Here is a 20,314-nt window from a genome sequence, read left to right on the forward strand (position 1 = left end):
TCCTCTTCTTTTGCTTTCTGATTTTCAACACACAGCTTCCATTTTGTAGTCTAGAACTGGTTCTCCAGTTCCCATGCCCACATCCCCATGTAGGGAGAAAAGTAAGAGGAGGGCACACTCCTTCCATTTTGAAGGTGTTAAGTTTTACTTATTACTTCTCATATCCCATTATTCAAAACCTAATCACTCACGTACATTTAGCTACCAGGCAGAACAAGACATAAATTTTTTAACTGCTGGCTTTCTTTGCCACAGAAACCTACTTAGGAATTTGTCTCAGACAACTATGGCGGTTGCGAAACTGACATAGTTACAAAACTGAACTATCACAGTTATGTTATCTACTTGGAAAAGTGAGAATTAGAAGAAAACAACAGGTAACAGTGTAACGGCAATGTTTTCCTTTTGTTTTTGAACTACTCTTCTGTGATCATCTCAATTCATTTATTCCTTCAACAAACTAAGCTCTGGACCTATAAAAGCTCCCTCAACATAGACCCTACCTTTATGTATCTTCGCACAGGCATGTGAAGGAGCCAGACAAAAACACAGGTGTGCATGATGGGGACTGTGAGTTAGCAGGACTCTCGTCAAGAGTTTTTACAGAGTGAAAGAAAGGGAGCTAGGCAAGAATGAGATAAGATCAGGAAAAGGATATTCAAATTTATCTTATAAAAGGCAATAGCAAGAAACCAAAGATAAACTAGCAGGAAATACATGAATAAATTTCTTTTTTAAGGACAGAATTCCTCTATAGAAGAGATGCTTGATCAATCTGATTACTAGAAATTTTTTTTTTCTTTTTTTGAGACAGAGTTTTGCTCTTGTTGCCCAGGCTGGAGTGCAATGGTGCAATCTTGGCTCACCGCAACTTTCAAGCGATTCTCCTGCCTCAGCCTTCTGAGTAGCTGAGATTACAGGCATGCACCACCATGCCTGGCTAACTTTGTATTATTTTTTGTTTCATTAGTAGAGATGAGGTTTTCTCCATGTTTGTCAGGCTGGTCTCAAAGTCCCACCCTCAGGTGATCCACCCACCTAGGTCTCCCAAAGTGCTGGGATTATAGGCGTGAGCCACTGTGCCCAGTCATGAAAACTTGTTAAAAATTTGTTGGCACAAATATTATGAAGAAAATCAAAACATGAATAACAAAATGTGAAAAATATTATCTACATATATGAACAACAAGAAGCTAATTTCCTCATATAATACAAAAGCAAAAAATCTGAAGACCAGTAATCCAAGAGAAAAGTACCCAAAAGATATGAACAGACCCTTCATAGTAAAAATAATTTACTATTGACTTTCAAGAAAAGGAAATAAGCTCAACCTTACTTTAAAAAAATTAAAATAAACACTTGATACACTACATCCAAAGCCTGCTCATATACCATATTGGTAAGTATTGTAGGGAACAGGCACACAGGGCAAAAAGGGTTACTCAAAATAAAAGGAATGCTTTTTCAATAATAAACATTTTAAAGATATATCCCACTATGGTAAATAGCCTCTAAAATAGCCCAATCCCTGCTTCCTGGTATTCATGTCTTTGTATAATCCCCTTTTCTTGAGTGTGGGCTGGACTTAGTGACTCTCTTGTAACCAAAAGAACATAGCAAAAGGAATGAGATGTCATTTCTGATTACGTTACAAAGGGATTATGGCTTCCATCTTGCTCACTCTCTTGCTTTCTTCCTTACTTACTCTGAGGAACACCAACTGCCCCACTGTGAGGTGCTGCTCTGTGGAGAGAGCCACATGGAAAAAAGAGATGTCTCTGGCCACCAGCCAATGAGGACCTGAGGAATGCCAACAGTCACATGAGTAAGCTTGGAAGTGGATTTTCTCCTAGTTGAGCTTTCAGATGACTGCAGCCCCAAATGACATTCTGATTACAGCCTTATAAGATAACACTGAGCCTGAGAGCCCAGCTCAGCCATGCCTGATCCCTGGTCCACAGAAACTGTGAGATAATAAGCACTTTTTGTTTGAAGTTACTAAGCTTTGGGACAATCTGTTGCACAGCAAGAGATAATTAATATAGATTTTGGTACCTGGAAGTGGGGTGCTACCTTGGCCTTGGGACCAAACGTGGGCAGAGGCTAGAAGGATTTTGAGGATTCTGTTAAAGAAAACTTAAGTTGCCTTCAAAGACTATTAATAGAAATCTGGACTTTGAGGATGCCACCAATAAAGGCAAAAAAGGAAGTAAGGAACATGTTATTGGAAGGTGGTGAAAGAGGGATACTTCTTATGTCATGGTAGAAAGCTTAACACCACTATTGCCTTCAGTAACATGGAAAGCAGGATATGCGTTGAATGAACTGAGTGATCTAGGTGAGAATCTCGAACAAAGTGTTGAAGTTACTACCTAAGCTGTTATGCTGTTTATTGTAAAATATGAGATAAATTGAACGAAGAATGGTAAAATGAAAAGAAATCACGACTGGAGAGAAGAATTGCAGGAAGATGGTGGAGTAGAAAGTAGCAGAAATCAGTCTCCCTACCTAGATAATATTGTTCTGAAGAAACTAGCTGACGTAACTATTCTGGAACTCTGGAACCTATTCAAAGCCTTGAAACTTCCAGATAAAGGCTTGGACAGTTAATTAATTTTGTTCAATTTCAGTTCTTAACTTGTTAGCTTTCCCTCCCACTAGCCTCAGGGCAGGCGGTTACACATGTGTTCCAGCAGTAGCTTACACACCACTTGCAGAGATATGGGTAATAAGGACTCTGTCCTCCAGATATAGAAGATCTGTGCTCTGATGACTGATCGCTACTTCTGAGAGCAGAGGTGGAGACACAGAAGAGGGAAGCCATTGTTGCCATCCTTACCACCATTGCTGTAAGCCCCTTCCCTGTGGCTGAAGCATTTCTAGAAGATTTAAAAAACCAACACATTTCCCTTCTTCAGTTTTCTCTTTTTCCCCTTTTGGGAGCCAGACATTTAAGGACTAGGACATTCAAAACCAACTACATATAAAAGACAATTTAGAAAGTAATATACATTTAGAGAAAGGTGCCAGCTCAGAAAAGAAGTAAGAAGCCTTAAATTTACTGATCCCAGGCACAGAAACAATACCAATTTTAAACAGAAAGAAAAGTAAACTCTGAGGAAGAAGGAGAATCTGATTTCCAGACTTTCCACATTATAAGATTCAAATCTCCAGTTTTCAACAACAAAAAAATCACAAGGCATAAAAAGGAACAAAAAAGTATGGCCCATTCAAAGGGAAAAAAGTAAATCAACAGAAAATGTCCCTAAGGAAGACCAGATGGTGGTCTTATCAAAGACTTTAAAACCACTGTCTTAAAGATGTTCAAAAAAACTAAAGGAAAACATGGAGAAAAATGTTTTAAATGTGTATGACCAAAGTGGAAATATCAATAAAGAGATATAAAACATTTTTTAAAAACCTCAAAAGTGGTTCTGGGCTAAAAAGTGCAACATCTGAATTGAAAATTTTATTATAGGAATTCAAAAGCAGATTTGAGAAGGCAGAGAAAGAATCAGAAAATGTGAAGATAGGACAATTGAAATTATTAAGTCTGAGAAACAGAAAGAAAAGACAGAAAAAAAAAGTGAATACAGCCTAGGGGACCTGTGGGACACCATTAAGCTGACCAACATGTACATTATGAAAATCTCAGTAAGAGAAGAGAGAAAGAAAGGGAAGAGATCTGAAAAAATAGCAGTGGAACATTTCTGAAATTTGATGAAAGACATGAATATAGACATCCAAGAATCTAAACTGATGCTAACAGGATGAAATCAGAGGACAGCATCAAGACATACTATAATCAAACTGTAAAAAGACAAAGAATCTTCAAAACATCAAGACAGATGTAACTAATCATATACAAGAGTTCTTCAATTAGGGTACCAGTAGATTTCTCATCAGAAACTTTGGAGGCTAGAAAGCACTGGACTGATACATTTCAAGTACTGAAAAGATGAAACTATCAACTAGCATCCTACATCCAGCAAAACTGTCCTTCAAATGTGAGGTAGAAAGTAACAAATTCCCAGGTAAACAAAAGCTGAGGAAGGTCACTATTATTAGACCTGCTGTTCAAGAAATGGTGGATTTCTTCAAGTTGAAATGAAAAGATGCTAGAAAGTAACATGAAACCATATGAAGAAATAAAGGTCTTAGTTAAGGCAAATATAGGCAATGATAAAAACTATATTATTGTAACTTTGGTTTGAAATGTCACTTTTTGTTTTCTATATGATATGAGACAATTTTTTTTTTTTTTTGAGATGGAGTCTCACTCTGTAGCCCAGGCTGGAGTGTAGTGACACAATCTTGGTTCACTGCAACCTCTTCCCTCCAGGGTCCTGGTCCAAGCAATTCTCCTACCTCAGCCTCCCAAGTAGCTGGGATTACAGGCATGAGCCACCATGCCCACCTAATTTTTGTAGTTTTTAGTAGAGATGGGGTTTCACCATGCTGGCCAGTCTGGTCTTCAATGCCTGACCTCGCGATCCGCCCACTTCTACCTCCCAAAGTGCTGGGATTACAGGTGTGAGCCACTGCGCCTGGCCAAATTTTTAAGGTTATTAGACTAAAAGTTAGAATCATTGTAATTTGATCTGTAACTCCACTTTTTGTTTTCTATGTGATTTAAGAGAGTAATGAAAAAAACTCAGTTATTAGTCTATGTTTTTGGACACACGATACATACAGATATAACACTGTGACATTGATAACTGAAACTACCTAGTTATTGTTGGGGACAAAGCTGTATATGAGTAGAATTTTTGTAGTTATTAAAGTTAAGCTAGTAAACTGTTATAACTTTAGGATGTTAAATGTTATACCCATGACAACAACAAAGAAAATAGCTATAGAAGATACATGAAAGGAAAGAAAAAGGGAATTAAAACATCTCACAACGAAGAAAAAAGTAAAAAGAAAAGGAATATATGAAAAGATATTTCATGTTTATGAGTTGGAGGCCTTAATATTGTTAAAAATGTCAATACTACCCAAAATGATAGAAAGATTCAATTTATCCCTGTTAAAAATCCCAGTAGCATTTTCTACAGAAATAGAAAAATCACCCTCAAATTCACATGGAATCTTGAGCCAAAACAGCCTAGAAGAAGAATGGCAAAGTTGGAATACTCACATTTCTTCATTTCAAAACTTACTAAAAAGCTACAGTTATCAAAACAGTGTGGTGTAGGCTATTCTATTCCAAATTATTTCTTAGATATGATACCAAAGGCACAGGCAACAAAAGAAAAAATAGGGTCAGGCATGGTGGCTCACGCCTGTAATCCCAGCACTTTGGGAGGCTAAGGCAGGTAAATCACTTGAGGTCAGGAGATTGAGACCAGCCTGGCCAACACAGTGAAACCCTGCCTCTAATAAAAATACAAAAATTAGCCAGTGTGGTGGCTCACACCTGTAATCTCAACTAATCAGGAGGCTGAGGCTCAAGAATTGCTTGAACCCAGGAGGTGGAGATTGCAGTGAACCGAGTTCATGCTACTGCACTGCAGCCTGGGTGACAGGGTGAGGAAAAAAAGAAAGAACAGACAAGTTAGTCATCATGAAAATTTAAAAATTTTGTGCCTCAAAGGACACTGTCAACAGAGTAAAAAAACCACCTCCAGTATGGGAGAAAATATTCGCAAATCACATATCTGGCAAGGGATTCATATACAGAATATAGAGACAACTTCTAAAACCCAACAACACACCAAAAATAAACAAACTGATTTGAAAATAGGCAAAGGACTTGGATAGACAGTTCTCCAAAGAAGATATACAAATGACCAGTAAGCAAGTGAAAAGATGTTTAACTCCATTAGTCATCAAGAAATCAAAACCAAGTGAGATACCATCTTCACACCCATTAGGATGGCTACTATAAAAAACAAACAACAAAATGAAAATAGACAAATGTTGGCAAGGATGTGGAGAAACTGGAAGCTGTGCACTGTTGGTGGAAATGTAACATTGCAGCTGCTGTGGAAAACAGTATGGTGGTTCCTTAGAAATTAAAACCAGAATTACCATATGAACCAGTGATTCTACTTGAGGGTATATACCCCCCAAAACTGAAAGCAGAGTCTTGAAGAGATATTTGCACACCCATGTTTAGAGCAGCATTATTCACAATAGCCAAATGGTAAAAGCAACTCCAGTATCCATGGATAAATGAATAATGTGGGGGTTGTATGTGATATACATACACACATAAACATATATGTACACATATATACATACACATACCCATACATACATACACAACAGAATATTATTCAGCCTTAAAAAAGAAGGAAATTCTGACATGTTACTACTTGAATGAACTTTGAGAATATTATACTAAATCAAGTAAACCAGTCACTGAAAGACAAATACTGTATGATTTGACTTATCAGGTATCTAGAGTAGTCAAATGCATAGAGACAAAAAGTAGAATGGTGGTAGTCAAGAGGTGGAGGAAGGAATGCAAAGTTGTTATTTAATGGGTATATAGTTTCAGTTTTTAGGATGACAAGTATTGTGAAGATGGATGGTGATGATATGTGCATAATATGAATGTACTTAATACCAGTAAACTGTACACCTAACAAAGGTTAAGATGGTAAATACTATGTGTATCTTACCACAATTTAAAATTTTTTTTAAGAAATCAGGACTTGATGTTTTTGAAATTCTCAAACCCTTCAGATTTAGAAGAGGCTATCATTATGAAATAGCTCCTGGCCGGGCGTGGTGGCTCATGCCTGTAATCCCAGCACTTTGGAAGGCCAAAACGGGTGGATCACCTGAGGTCAGGAGTTCAGGATTAGCCTGGCCAACATGGTGAAACCCCATCTCTACTAAAAATAGAAAAATTAGCCAGGCATGGTGGCGCATGACTGTAAACCCAGCTCCTTGGGAGGCTGAGGCAGGAGAATTGCTTGAACGCGGAAGGCAGAGGCTACATTGAGCTGCCATTGCATCACTGCACTCCAGGCTGGGAGACGGCAAGACTACATCTCAAAAAAAGAAAAAAAAAGAGAAATAGCTCCCCAGAAGTTCATACTGTGGGCACTGCCAGGAGAACCCTGGTCTAAAGGTGACACTAAGAATGCGTCTGTAAAAACTTCTGTTATATTAAGAAAGATAAAAAGTGGTACCATCAGAGTACTATTCAAAGGGCCTTTGAAAAAGAGTAAGGATATGCTTCATAGATCTTCGCAATCAAACAGTAGCGCCTTTAGAAAACTTAAGTACATTGACTCTCAAACTGATAAGCAGGAATGTAAGGTAAAGAAAGACTTATCAAGAAAAGATTTCTGGTTTGACTTTTGTGTAATGGAGTAAACTCTAATAAGATTCACAGGAAGCCCACAAGGTTTTTGCATGAATTTTATCAGGAAGAACTCTGCCAGCTTCAACTGAAAAGGACAGAATGAAAAGTACAGTACAAAATGAAAAAAGGCTATTAGATTGCCAAAATTCTACTGGCAAGAAAAGCAGGCTGGGGCGATTTCTTAACTGTAGCATGTGCTACCTTCCTTGCAAAAGGAAAAATGACTCAGAGTGAAACATGAGACCAAAGAATAGAGATGAAGCCCATAGAGAATCATTCCTAGGTCTTCAGACCTAATCAAAAAACTTCTAACATTGGAAGTCCAGGAGTGGTGGTTCATGCCTGTAATCTCAGCACTTTGGGAGGCTGAGGCGGGTGGATTGCTTGAGCTCAGGAGTTCAAGACCAGCCTGGGCAACACAGCAAAACCCTGTCTTTACAAAAAATATAAAAATTAGCCAGGCATGGTGGCATGTGTCTGTAGTTCAAGCTACTCGAGAGGCTAAAAGTAGGATGATCACCTGAGCCCAGGAGGTCAAGGCTACAGTGAGCCATGATCATACCACTGCACTTCCACCTGGGCAACAGAGTAAGAATTTCTCTCAGAAAAACAAACAGCCGAGCATGGTGGCTCATGCCTGTAATCTCAACACTTTAGGAGGCCGAGGTGTGTGAATAACAAGGTCATGAGTTCAAGGCCAGCCTGACCAACATGGTGAAACCCCATCTCTACTAAAAATACAAAAATTAGCCAGGCGTGGTGGCAGGTGCCTGTACTCCCAGTTACTCAGGAGGCTGAGGTAGAAGAATTGCTTGAACCTGGGAGGTGGAGATTGCAGTGAGTTGAGATTGTGCCATTGTACTCCAGCCTGGGTGACAAAGTGAGACTCCATCTCAAAACAAAATAACAAACATTGGAACAACTGGATTTCAGAAGTGCACTGGACCTTTGTGCCCTCCATTTCCCCTCTTATAACATAAAAATGTCTAAAATGGCTATCCTCTGTGTCACTACTGTATGTTGGGCTTGGTTGGGGAGGACTTTTACAGATTGAGAGAAACTACACCTGAGGTGCCTCATCTACACCTGTACATGATTTCGGTGATGAGATTCTGAACTGTAAGCTGATGTCATAACTGAATTAGACTTTAGGGGACTGGGAAGGAGGATGAGAGTATTGCATATATGAGGATCATTGGGGGCAGAAGGAAGACTAGCGTAGACAGCCTCTAAAATGGTCCCCGGTATTCCATGGTTTCTCGTATTTCTGCCCTAGGCAATCTTTTCCCCTTGATTATACACTGTACCTAGTGACTCTTCTAACCAAAATAATATGGCAAAAAGGATGAGATGTCAGTTCCCAGGTTAAGTTACAAAGGACTCTGGTTTCCATCTTGCTCACAATCTCTCTTGCTTTTTCCCTCATTCACTTTAAGGAATACCAACTGTCACACCGTAGTCTGCCCCGTAGAGAGGCCTACATGTCTCTGGAAAGGAACCTATGTCTCTGTTGAACAGTGGGTAAGGATTTGAGGCCTGCCAACAGCCAGGAGAGTAAGCTTGAAAGCAGATCTTTCTGTAGTTGAGCCATAAGATGACTGCAATCCTGGCTGATACCTTAATTGCAGAGCTGAGCCTGGATTCCTGATCCAAAGAAACCAAAATAATAAATGTTTATTGTTTGATGTTGCTAAGTTTGGGGATAATTTGTTACACAAAAATAGACTACAACCATAACGAAGGTTTAACAATCCATTGGTGTTCACAATGAAAATGCTTTTAAATTTTTTAAGTATCTTTTTTAAGTTTTAAGAAACTTAAAAAATTTTGAACAATTTGTAATATTTATTTTCAATATGTATATAATATATATATTTATATTACACATACATATATTTTAAGAACCTTGGGACATTTACAAAAGTTAACTCTATATTAGCCCTCAAAAAATCAATACATTCCACAAAGTATTATAAAATTAACACAGATAAAGTTATCTGATCAAATGGGGAGAAACAACTTTCTTAACAACTCTTGGGACAAAAGGAAATCAAGACCAAAATTACACAATTTCTTTAAAAAAAAAAATGATAGCAGAAAAGGATTTATCAGACCTTATAGATAACCACAGTGCTCACAGGAAAATATGTAACATTAATTAAATATTTATGTTCATTTATGTTATTCACATAGGAATAAAATTTTAAGTTTCCAATTCAAGAAATTAGAGGGCACCAAGAAACCATTTAGCTAATAAGTAGTCTAAACAAGAAAAAATAATCATAAATTTTAACAATTAGAATGTGGAAAGAACAGATTCAGAGAAAATATAAAACAACTTGTAACAGATTGCTTTTCTCAACACTATTTCTTTATTTCTTTATCTGTTTATTTTGAGACAGAGTCTCTCTCAGTCATGTAGACTGGGGTGCAGTGGCACAATCATAGCTCACTGCAGCCTCGAATTCCTGGGCTCAAGTGATCCTCTTACCTCAGCCTCCCAAGTAGCTGAGACTACAGGTATGAAACATCACGCCCAGCTAATTTTTTAATTTTTTTGTAGAGACAGAGTCTTGCTATGTTGCCCAGGTTGGTCTTCAGCTCTTGGCCTCAAGAGATTATCCCATCTTGGCCTTTCAAAGCACTGAGATTTCAGGAATAAGCCATAGCTCCTGGCCTCTGAAAACATTATTAAAATAGATATATTTTGAGGAAAATATAAATCATAAAAATCTACCTCCAGAGGAGAGAGCAAATCGAAATGGGCAAATTATGACAGACAAAAAATTTTGACTGTCAGAAAGCTACACATCAGAATTGCACCAGGCAAAGAAATTTTCAGTAGTTCACTTTCACTACTACTGTTTAGCACTGTCATAGAAGGAATAGCAAATGCGATTAGGGAAGAGAAAGAAAAATGGGGTCTTAAATTGGAAAGGAAGAGGCAATACTTTCATTATTTGTAGGAGATACGTTCCTATTAAGCCTCTTTACGTTCTGGAGGCCACACATTCCACAACTAGGTATACTGATCTGGCCTACATATCAGGCAATGTTAAGAGGCATTATATGACTTTTAAAAAACAGCTTCTCGGCCAGGAGATGTGGCTCACGCTTGTCATCCTAATACTTTGGGAGGTTGATATGAGTGGATCACCTGAGGTCAGGAGTTCGAGACCAGCATGGTCAACATGGTAAAACCCCATCTCTACTAAAAATACAAAATTAGTAGGCATGGTTGTGTATGCCTGTAATCCCAGCTACTTGGAAGGCTGAGGCAGGAGAATCGCTTGAACCCCGGGGTGAAGGTTGCAGTGAGCCAAGACTGTGCCATTGTATTCCAGCTTGGGCAACAAGAGTGAAACTCCATCTCAAAAACAAAACAAACAAAACAAAACAAAAACAGCTTCTTATATGGTACTGGGACCTGACAAAGATGGAATATTTGACTATGTGACACTTAGTAACCATATGTCCAGAACTGCTGAACTCAGTAAGTCATAAAGTTAAGATGGCTCACCAATAATCCATTATAAGATAGAAATACTACATACAGGATAATCACGAGCAGGACACCACAGGGCACATGTAAGCTGCATGAGTGGACACCCCATCATCCACCACAGTTCACCCAGAATTCTTCCCTAAGTGATAACTATGGCCTATGCACCATAACCTATGTACACACACTGATATCCAATAAACATATGTACAACCATGTGAAGGAGGCAGAGAAAACCTGGGTTTTGAGATAATGAATAGGTTAGACTCAAGCCAAAAATGAATGGCAGCTGCATAAAACTTCATTGATGGGTGGCCTTGAAAGAGAGTGGAGAGGGAAAATCTTTCTGATGGTCCAAGTTCAGGCAATGGTCATCCACCTTGTGTGAAAGGAGGAGTAGGCTTGTATTGAGAATGTGTATTGATTCATGGGCAGTGACAAATGGCTTGGCCTAATGGTCAGAAACATGGAAGACTGAAAGACACAGAGACAAGGAGTTCTGGGGTAGAGGCATGTAGATAGGCCTATGAGAATGGGCATGAATGAAGCACAAAGATCATTATATCACCCACTGATGTCCTTAGGAAGGTACAAGGGTCTTGGCATGTTGCCCAGGTTGGTCTTCAACTCCTGTCCTGAACAATTCTCCTACCTTGGCCTCTCAAATCACTGACATTACAGACCTGAGCAACAGCACCTGGACCCTGAAAACATTATTAAAATGAAATTATTATCATGGAAGGAGTATTAAACAATCAAGTAAACAAAATGATTTGGTGAGTTAATATTAGCCAGTTTTTGTAAAGGGCCACCCCAGCGCAATGGCCTATGAATGAAGTGACCAGAGAGGCAGAAATGGAGGCTATACATGGGCTCAGCAGCATGGACTCTCACCAGCCAAGGCTGATACAGCTACAGCTGTCTCTGAGTGTCTCACCTGCCAGCAACACAATATCAGTGCTGAGCCTCCAATGTGACAACCAGCCATTGGATGGAAAGTTGATTATGTTGGGCTCCTTTTATCCTTGAAGAGTCCGCAGTGTTTTGTTTTGCTTTCTTCCTCCCAGAAATTGGTATCCATTCCAGATGTAGGTTTGTTTTTCCTTTCCTTAGGGCCTCAGCCAGCACCACTAAACTAACCAGGGGCTTAAGGAATACCTGATCCATAGGCATGGAATTTTGGCCCGTTGTAAGCTTCACTGTTTTTCCTCCTTTCTCATCCTCCAGTATTTAACCCAGACAGTGGTCAGGTAGTCCTGTGTTTACTTCTACCCAAGTCATGATTACCCCAATCCAGAATGAGGTCTGATAATGGCATATTACGATTCTTGTTCCAGGGTGACAATGGAGATAAACCTGATGCTGTCACAAAGCTTGAAGGCATCCACTTTTGTTCTGATTCCAAGGCTGTACCTTACTTCAAACGTACCCTGAAGTTTTCTGAAGGTCACAGCCCAATGTAGGGACCAGAAACTTTGTTTTCCCCTACCTTTTTGCCTTTTTTCATGAGAAGATCCTTTACCCCAGCCCCTGGTTTCATATGGAAACCAGGATTCATGCCCCTTGTTCATATACGTTAAGTACAACTCCTTACCTCACAGCAGCAGAACCTCCAGCAAATACTGCCCCTTAAAAAAACATAACAAGAAACCCATAAGACAGAAGCCCATTGACTTCAGCTCCACTAACTGTTTTGCTTTTCTGTTCTATATTTGGTTCACAGAGAGATTAATCTGTTTCTGAGACCTTGTCTTTTGGTGTTTTAATATTTCATTGAACATTGCTAAGTATTGGAGTATTTTGTAGCATAAACTTATGATTATAGTGATTGGAAACATCCTAAAGGTGGCATTTAAAATATTACTTGAGAAATGTTTTCAGAGAAGTGTAAAAGCATTTGGAAAAAAATAAAATTGGACCCCTACCTCCTATCTCTTACTAAAACAAATTCTCAATGGATTAAAGATTTAAATTTGAAAAGCCACTGAAATATTACAAAAGACCTTAGGGTAGACAAAAGTTTTTAAAATAGGACATACAAGTGCTAAACATACAGGGAAAAACTGATAAGTGTGGCCATATTAAAATTAAGAACTTATGTTCATCAAAAGACACCATTAAGAGAGTAAAATAGCAAGCCACAGACTGGAAAAAGATATTTGCAAGATATACCCAGTAAAGAATTCATATTCTAGAATATATTTTCTTTTAAACTACTGATCAATATGAGAGACAAAAAAAAACAAAAACAAAAACAACAACAAAAAACGACCAACCCTCAAAAACTTCATTTTAAAAAATAGGCAAGAAATTCAAACAGGCACTTCACAATATATGATCTCTAAGAATCCAATAAACATAAGAAAAGGTGCTACATATTGTTTGTCATCAGAGAAATACAAACTAAAATCACAGTGAGAAACCACCATCCACTCATCTGAATGTTGGTGAGGATGTGGAGACACTAAAACTCTAAAAAATTGCTGGTGGGAGTGTCAAATGGTAAAACCACTTAGAAATCTGGCAGTATCTACTGAAGACAACTGTAGGCCTAGCAAACGTTATATAGATTAAGTCACATACCCACTTAAAGTCACATAAAAAGTAAAAGAAATGTCTATCTGATGTCTGAGCCTTTGTTCTCTACTAACCCATGTCCACTACAAACACACCAATGCCTTAAACGGACTTTATGTCTTTTTCTGGTTCAATGTTATTTGTTTGTTTAAAACACCTTATCATAGCCCAGCCCTTGGTTGATTGTTGCAGTTTACTGAATCTTAATAGAAATCTAGAACTAAAATACCAGATAAGAATTAGAAGAAGTATCACATAAACTATTAGTGGTTATTTTTCTAAGTTGAATAAAATCCTTCGCAATATACATTCAGAATTATTTTTTAAACTGATTTGCCTAGCTACTGTTTTTCTTGGTTGAAATCCTCAGGGTTCAGAATATCCTCAACTCCTAACTATAGTAAAAATTCAAGGCCACGGCATTGCCTAGCATTTATTTTGTTTCTGATGTCATCTGTCTATTACCTTAGAGCTTTGCCTAACTTCATGTTAGTGTCTACTTAACCTGTACATATTTCATTACTTCAGGATCTCATCTGAAGTCCTTTACCTAGAAAACACCACAGGTTTTTCTTCTAGAAAATGGTTTTCACTCCTATTGCTCATCAGGATCTAGTAAATCTGCATCACAAGACTAAAATTTATGATCTTTGTGGTCAAAACTTTTTAAAGCTTTTCCAAATATTCGTCTTTTGGGCAATGCTAAGCTGCTGCTTTCACAGCCAGTCCATGGGTGTCCAATCCTATAGATGCACCAAACTTGGACACCTAAACATTCGTGGAATAAATATTGCCACATTGATCTGCTAAGTTAATAAGTCTTGCTAATATTGTATTGGAGCCTAAAAGTTATGCATTAAATGTTCCATTAAAAAGCAGCAGCTTAGGGTGTAGTGGCACATGCCTATAGACTCAAGCTATTCGGGAGGCTGATGTAGGATTGCTTGAACACAGGAGTTCAAGATCAGCCTGCTGGGCAACACTATAAGATCTAGCTCAAAAAAAAAAAAAAATTAAATTAAATAAATAAATAAGCAGTAGATTAGAAACCATAAAAGTTTAATTTGTATTCAGTTATTTAATAATAGCAATATTCACCCTGGAGGTCTCTCAACTAATTAGAAATCTCTTTTAAAACACTGAAAAATTTTAGACAGTACCTGGAGGACAGAAAGAAGACTCAAATTTCAGTCAAAAGCCTGACTGCTTCAAACAGTTTGCTGAACAAAGTGAAACAAAAAAATCTCCTCAGATATCAACCTTTCCCCAGAGATCAAGAGGCTTGGGCATGGACAGGAGCAAGGAAGAATATACTTCTGAGCCCTGAATCTGCAGGAGAACATTTTCTTGATTGATTAAAGCAGCAAAAAAGAATATGAATTAAAGCAATCTGGCCAAATGAGAGAACAGGTTAGTAATGACTTTTTCCTCCTCAAGAAATTTTATGTGGGAATGTCTAGGTTTCTCCAGCACAATTTTCATTTTAGACCTTGGAACTGTGAAGACTTCTTCCATATGAACAATGAAGGCTAAGCATCCTTAAACTAAAGTTAATGTTGAATTCAGATAAGCCATAAATGTATACTATGCATATTGTGACACTGCTTTTGATCAGTTTGGTTCATATTGTGCTATTATATATGCCCTATTGTTCATGTTTATTTTAGAAACTGTGGAGAGAGAGATCCAAGATGGCTGATCACTAGCAGCTCGGGCTCGTAATTCCCAATGAAAGCGCAGAGAACGAGAGGACGCCACACTTTCAGATGAATATTTGTTGCTCACGGACTAGGAGATTCCCAGCAGAGGAGCCCCACGGGTCACCAGGGTGACTCTTGTGGCCAGCGTGGCGGTTTTGCTGGCGCCTTAGTGCGCCAGTTCTTGGTGCAGAGTCCGGAGATTCCCGGGCAGAAAAGCACCATCAATCTTAATACTGCTATTTTGGCCGGCGCAGTGGATTGCTCAGATTTCGGCACTGGGAATCAACAAGTTGGACGTCCGGTCAGAGACCTAGTTAGAAAGTCGGTAATTACAAAGATGACAGACGGATAAATATATAATGAAGGGAAGAAACAAGCGCAAAAAGGCAGAGAATACTCAAAATCAGAATGCCTCTCCCTCTACAAGGGATCGCAATTCCTCATCAGTAACGGAACAAGGCTTAATAGATTATGAGTGTGTTCCAATAACAGAAGCAGGTTTCAAAACGTGGGTGATAAGAAACTTCTGTGAATTAATCAAGAACGAACTGCCATTCACAATTGCTACAAAGAGAATAAAATACCTAGGAATACAACTAACAAGGAATGTAAAGGACCTCTTCAAGGAGAACTACAAATCACTGCTCAACGAAATAAGAGAGGACACAAACAGATGGAGAAACATTCCATGTTCATGGTTAGGAAGAATTAATATCGTGAAAATGGCCATACTGCCCAAAGTAATTTACAGATTCAACGCTATCCCCATCAAGCTTCCAATGACCTTCCTCACAGAACTGGAAAAAACCACCTTAAACTTCATATGGAACCAAAAGAGAGCCCGCATAGCCAAGTCAATTCTAAGCAAAAAGAACAAAGCGGGAGGCATCACACTACCGGACATCAAACTCTACTACAAGGCTACAGTAATCAAAACAGCATGGTACTGGTACCAAAACAGAGATATAGACCAATGGAACAGAACAGAGGCGTCGGAGGTGACACAACATATCTACAACCACCCGATCTTTGACAAACCTGAAAAAAACAAGCAATGGGGAAAGGATTCCCTGTTCAATAAGTGGTGTTGGGAAAACTGGCTAGCCATATGCAGAAAGCAGAAACTGGACCCCTTCCTGACACCTTACACTAAAATTGACTCCACATGGATTAAAGACTTAAACATAAGACCTAAAACCATAAAAACCCTAGAAGAAAACCTAGGCAAAACCATTCAGGACATAGGCGTAGGCAAGGACTTTATGACCAAAACACCAAAAGCATTGGCAACAAAAGCCAAAATAGACAAATGGGACCTAATCAAACTCCACAGCTTTTGCACGGCAAAAGAAACAGTCAATAGAGTGAATCGGCAACCAACAGAATGGGGGGATAGCAGCGGGGTGGGGAGTTGGGGAGGAATAGCATGGGGAGAAATGCCAGATATAGGTGAAGGGGAGGGAGGCCGCAAATCATACTGCCACGTATGCACCTATGCAACAACCTTGCATGTTTTTCACATGTACCCCAAAACCTAAAATGCAATAAAAAATAAAAAAAAATAAAAAAAATAAAAGAAACTTCTGTGAATTAAAAGAACTGGTTCTAACCCAATGCAAAGAAACTAAGAACCTTGAAAAAAGGTTTGATGAAATGCTAATGAGAATGGACAATTTAGAGAGGAATATAAGTGAATTGAAGGAGCTGAAAAACACAACACAAGAACTTCGTGAAGTGTGCACAAGTTTAAACAGTCGAATTGATCAAGCAGAAGAAAGGATATCAGAAGTCGAAGACCAGCTCAGTGAAATGAAACGAGAAGACAAGAATGGAGAAAAAAAGGATGAAAAGGAATGAGCAAAGTCTCCAGGAAATATGGGACTATGTGAAAAGACCTAATTTACGTTTGATAGGTGTACCTGAATGTGACAAAGAGAATGAATCCAAGTTGGAAAATACTCTTTAGGATATCATTCAGGAAAACTTTCCCAACCTGGCAAGGCAGGGTAATATTCAACTCCAGGTAATACAGAGAACACCACAAAGATATTCTTCAAGAAGACCAACCTCAAGGCACATAATTGCCAGATTTATTAGGGTTGAAATGAAGGAGAAAATACTAAGGGCAGCCAGAGAGAAAGGTCAGGTTACCCATAAAGGGAAACCTATCAGACTTACAGCAGATCTCTCAGCAGAAACCCTGCAAGCCAGAAAAGAGTGGGGACCAATATTTAACATCCTTAAAGAAAAGAACTTTCAACCCAGAATTTCATATCCAGCCAAACTAAGCTTTATGAGCGAAGGAAAAATTAAATCTTTTGCGAACAAACAAGTACTTAGAGACTTCACCACCACCAGGCCTGCTTTACAAGAGCTTCTGAAAGAAGCACTATACATACAAAGGAACAACCAATATCAGCCTTTCCAAAAATATATCAAAAAGCAAAGAGCACTAACACAATGAAAAATTTACACTAACTAATGGGCAAAACAGCCAGCTAGCATCAAATGGGAGTATTAAACCTATATATATTCTAATTGGATAAAAAGCCAAAACCCATCGGTATGCTGCATCCAGACCCATCTCACATGCAATGATACACAAAGACTCAAAACAAAGAGAAGGAGGAAGATTTATCAACCAATCAGAGAGTAAAAATAAACAAATAAACAAAAAGCAGGAGATGCAATTCTCGCCTCTGATAAAGTAGACTTTAAAGCAACAAAGATCAAAAGAGGCAAAGAAGGACATTACATAATGGCAAAAGGATCAATGTAACAAGAAGAGCTAACGATTTTATAGATCAACGAGACAGAAAATTAACAAGGACATTCAGGACTTGAACTCAGACCCGGAACAAGTAAACTTAATAAACATTTACAGAATTCTCCACTTCAAATACACAGAACATACATTACCACCTCACACCTATTCCAAAAGTGACTACATAATTGGAAGTAAATCACTCCTCAGTAATCGCATAGCATTTCATAGGTTTAAATGAAATATTGGTTGGCTGCTTGTTTGTTATTTTCTTCCCTTATTCCTTCCTGTCTACATCAAGTATAATTATTGGTATAAAAGAAGTTTTCAATACCCATTACTAAACTGCATTCTAGCCTGTGCAAGAAAGCAATACTCCCATTCGCTCTCTCTCTTTCTCTTCCTTTTTCTTCCTCTTCATTTTTTTTTCGTTTTTTCTTTCTTTCTTTCTTTCAAAAAAAGAAAAGAAAAAGAAATCCCTGCTCTTGTAGTTATATAAAACAGAAACCCAAATAAATCATTATTTAAAAAAAAAAAAAAGAAACTGTGACTCAATGTCCTTTGCTCCTCTTCTCATTTAAAAAAAAAAAAAAAAAACTGTTCCAAGGCTTAAGTTTCTTATATTTTACTATGTTTCTGAGACTGCTCTGCCTCATTTGAGGATGCTCCTTTCTGTCTCCAAACCTGGGTGTAAAGGTTCACGCTTTTTAATGGAACATTTAATGCATAACTTTTAGGCTCCAATACAATATTAGCAAGACTTATTAACTTAGCAGATCAATGTGGCAATATTTATTCCACGAATGTTTAGGTGTCCAAGTTTGGTGCATCTATAGGATTGGACACCCATGGACTGGCTGTGAAAGCAGCAGCTTAGCATTGCCCAAAAGACGAATATTTGGAAAAGCTTTAAAAAGTTTTGACCACAAAGATCATAAATTTTAGTCTTGTGATGCAGATTTACTGGATCCTGATGAGCAACAGGAGTGAAAACCATTTTCTAGAAGAAAAACCTGTGGTGTTTTCTAGGTAAAGGACTTTACACCCAGGATTCTGAGTCAGGAACTCAGAATCTGTAAGATGGAACTGGCCAGAGGGTTTCAGTGAAGGCAGTGGATGTCAGGACCTAATGCAGAATGACAATAATCAGGGTACCCCAGAACCCACTTTGCCTCTACCTTTGGCCACTTTGGAGAAGAAACTTACAAGGTAGACCATTAATGGCACTAACCCTACTCAGTCTTACCAAATAACAGATGTTAGATGTGTTTTTTTTAATCTTAGAAGAGAGAAGGATATTTCTTAGAACCATCACTGTTCTTATGTTGTTCCCATTGTTATCTTAATCCTTGTCAGAATTCATTTTTAGCCTTTCACAACAAACTTCAATGTTTTCTAGTATATTCAAAGTTTTGCAACCATCACCACAATTAATTGAGAACATTTTCATCATCGCCAAAAGAAACCCTGCATCTTTTAATAGTCACCCCCTCTTCCTCCTTATATGTGGATCATGTAATAAGTGGTCTTTCACGACTGGCTTCTTCCACTTACATAATGTTTTCAATGTTCATCCCTATGGTATTGTGTATCACTATTTCATTCCTTTTTAGTGCCAAATAATGTTCCATTATAGGACATACCACATTATATTTAGCTATTCATCAACTGATGAACATTTGGATGGTTTCTACTTTTTAGCTATTAAGAATAATGTTGCTGTGAACTTTTGTGCACAAGTTATATGTGAATGCATGTTTTCATTCCTCCTGGGTATATACCTATGTTCTCCTCCCCCACCCTGCCTACTTTTTTTCACCCCTGTGCAATGCACTTACCTTGGAAGACTCTAACAGTTTTCACAAGCCACGTAGAAGAGCAAGACATCAGTAAGTAGGTCCTAAAAGGTAGAAAATTATGTTACTCGTATCAAAAAACTATTTTTGTTTTAAAACTACATGTATGCCCTTTTTAGCAATGACCCAAATACTTGTTCAGAAATTAGTAATTGAGAAACAGACAGTGAGGGAAGGACTCAGTCTTCAGCATCAACAGAAGTCCCTGCCAGGCTACTAAGGGTCCTTGTTTCAGAGCTTAAAGTCATTTATCTATGAGAAGATGGACTAATACATTGAAGCTAATATAATGGTTGCAAAAGTCTCCTGGGGTCTTTGTTCTCTGACCAAATATTTGCATCCTGTGTCTTGAATAAAAAGTTTTAATTTCTACTTAATAGTTTACCCACTGATGACTTCTTTAATTTGGTCTTTTTCTTTAAAATGAATGACAGGCAGGCTATTTCAGGAAATGTGTTTAACCTTATAAAGATCAACACATAGGTGTAATGGTCTTATGTGAGGAGAGGCATAGTAAAGTTAGCTGTCTTAAAGTAAAATCAATACCTACAGAAGAGAAAATTAGAAAGGAAACTGCTGATTTTTAGTCTCTCT

General features: G+C 38.2%; 1 long non-coding RNA gene across 1 annotated transcript in view; it reads right to left on the reverse strand.

The window, feature by feature from the left end:
• Window positions 1–20,314, reverse strand: part of LOC110568641 (uncharacterized) — a 150,390-nt gene that overhangs the window by 31,012 nt on the left and 99,064 nt on the right. The window contains exon 2 of the long non-coding RNA XR_002478881.2: window positions 19,703–19,764. This is a non-coding gene — a long non-coding RNA (uncharacterized LOC110568641). The remainder of the gene's footprint in view (window positions 1–19,702; window positions 19,765–20,314) is intronic.

Source organism: Aotus nancymaae, unplaced genomic scaffold (assembly GCF_030222135.1).
Source record: "Aotus nancymaae isolate 86718 unplaced genomic scaffold, 86718_ANA_hifiasm-v0.15.2.pri h1tg000030l, whole genome shotgun sequence".
Lineage (NCBI taxonomy): Eukaryota > Metazoa > Chordata > Mammalia > Primates > Aotidae > Aotus > Aotus nancymaae.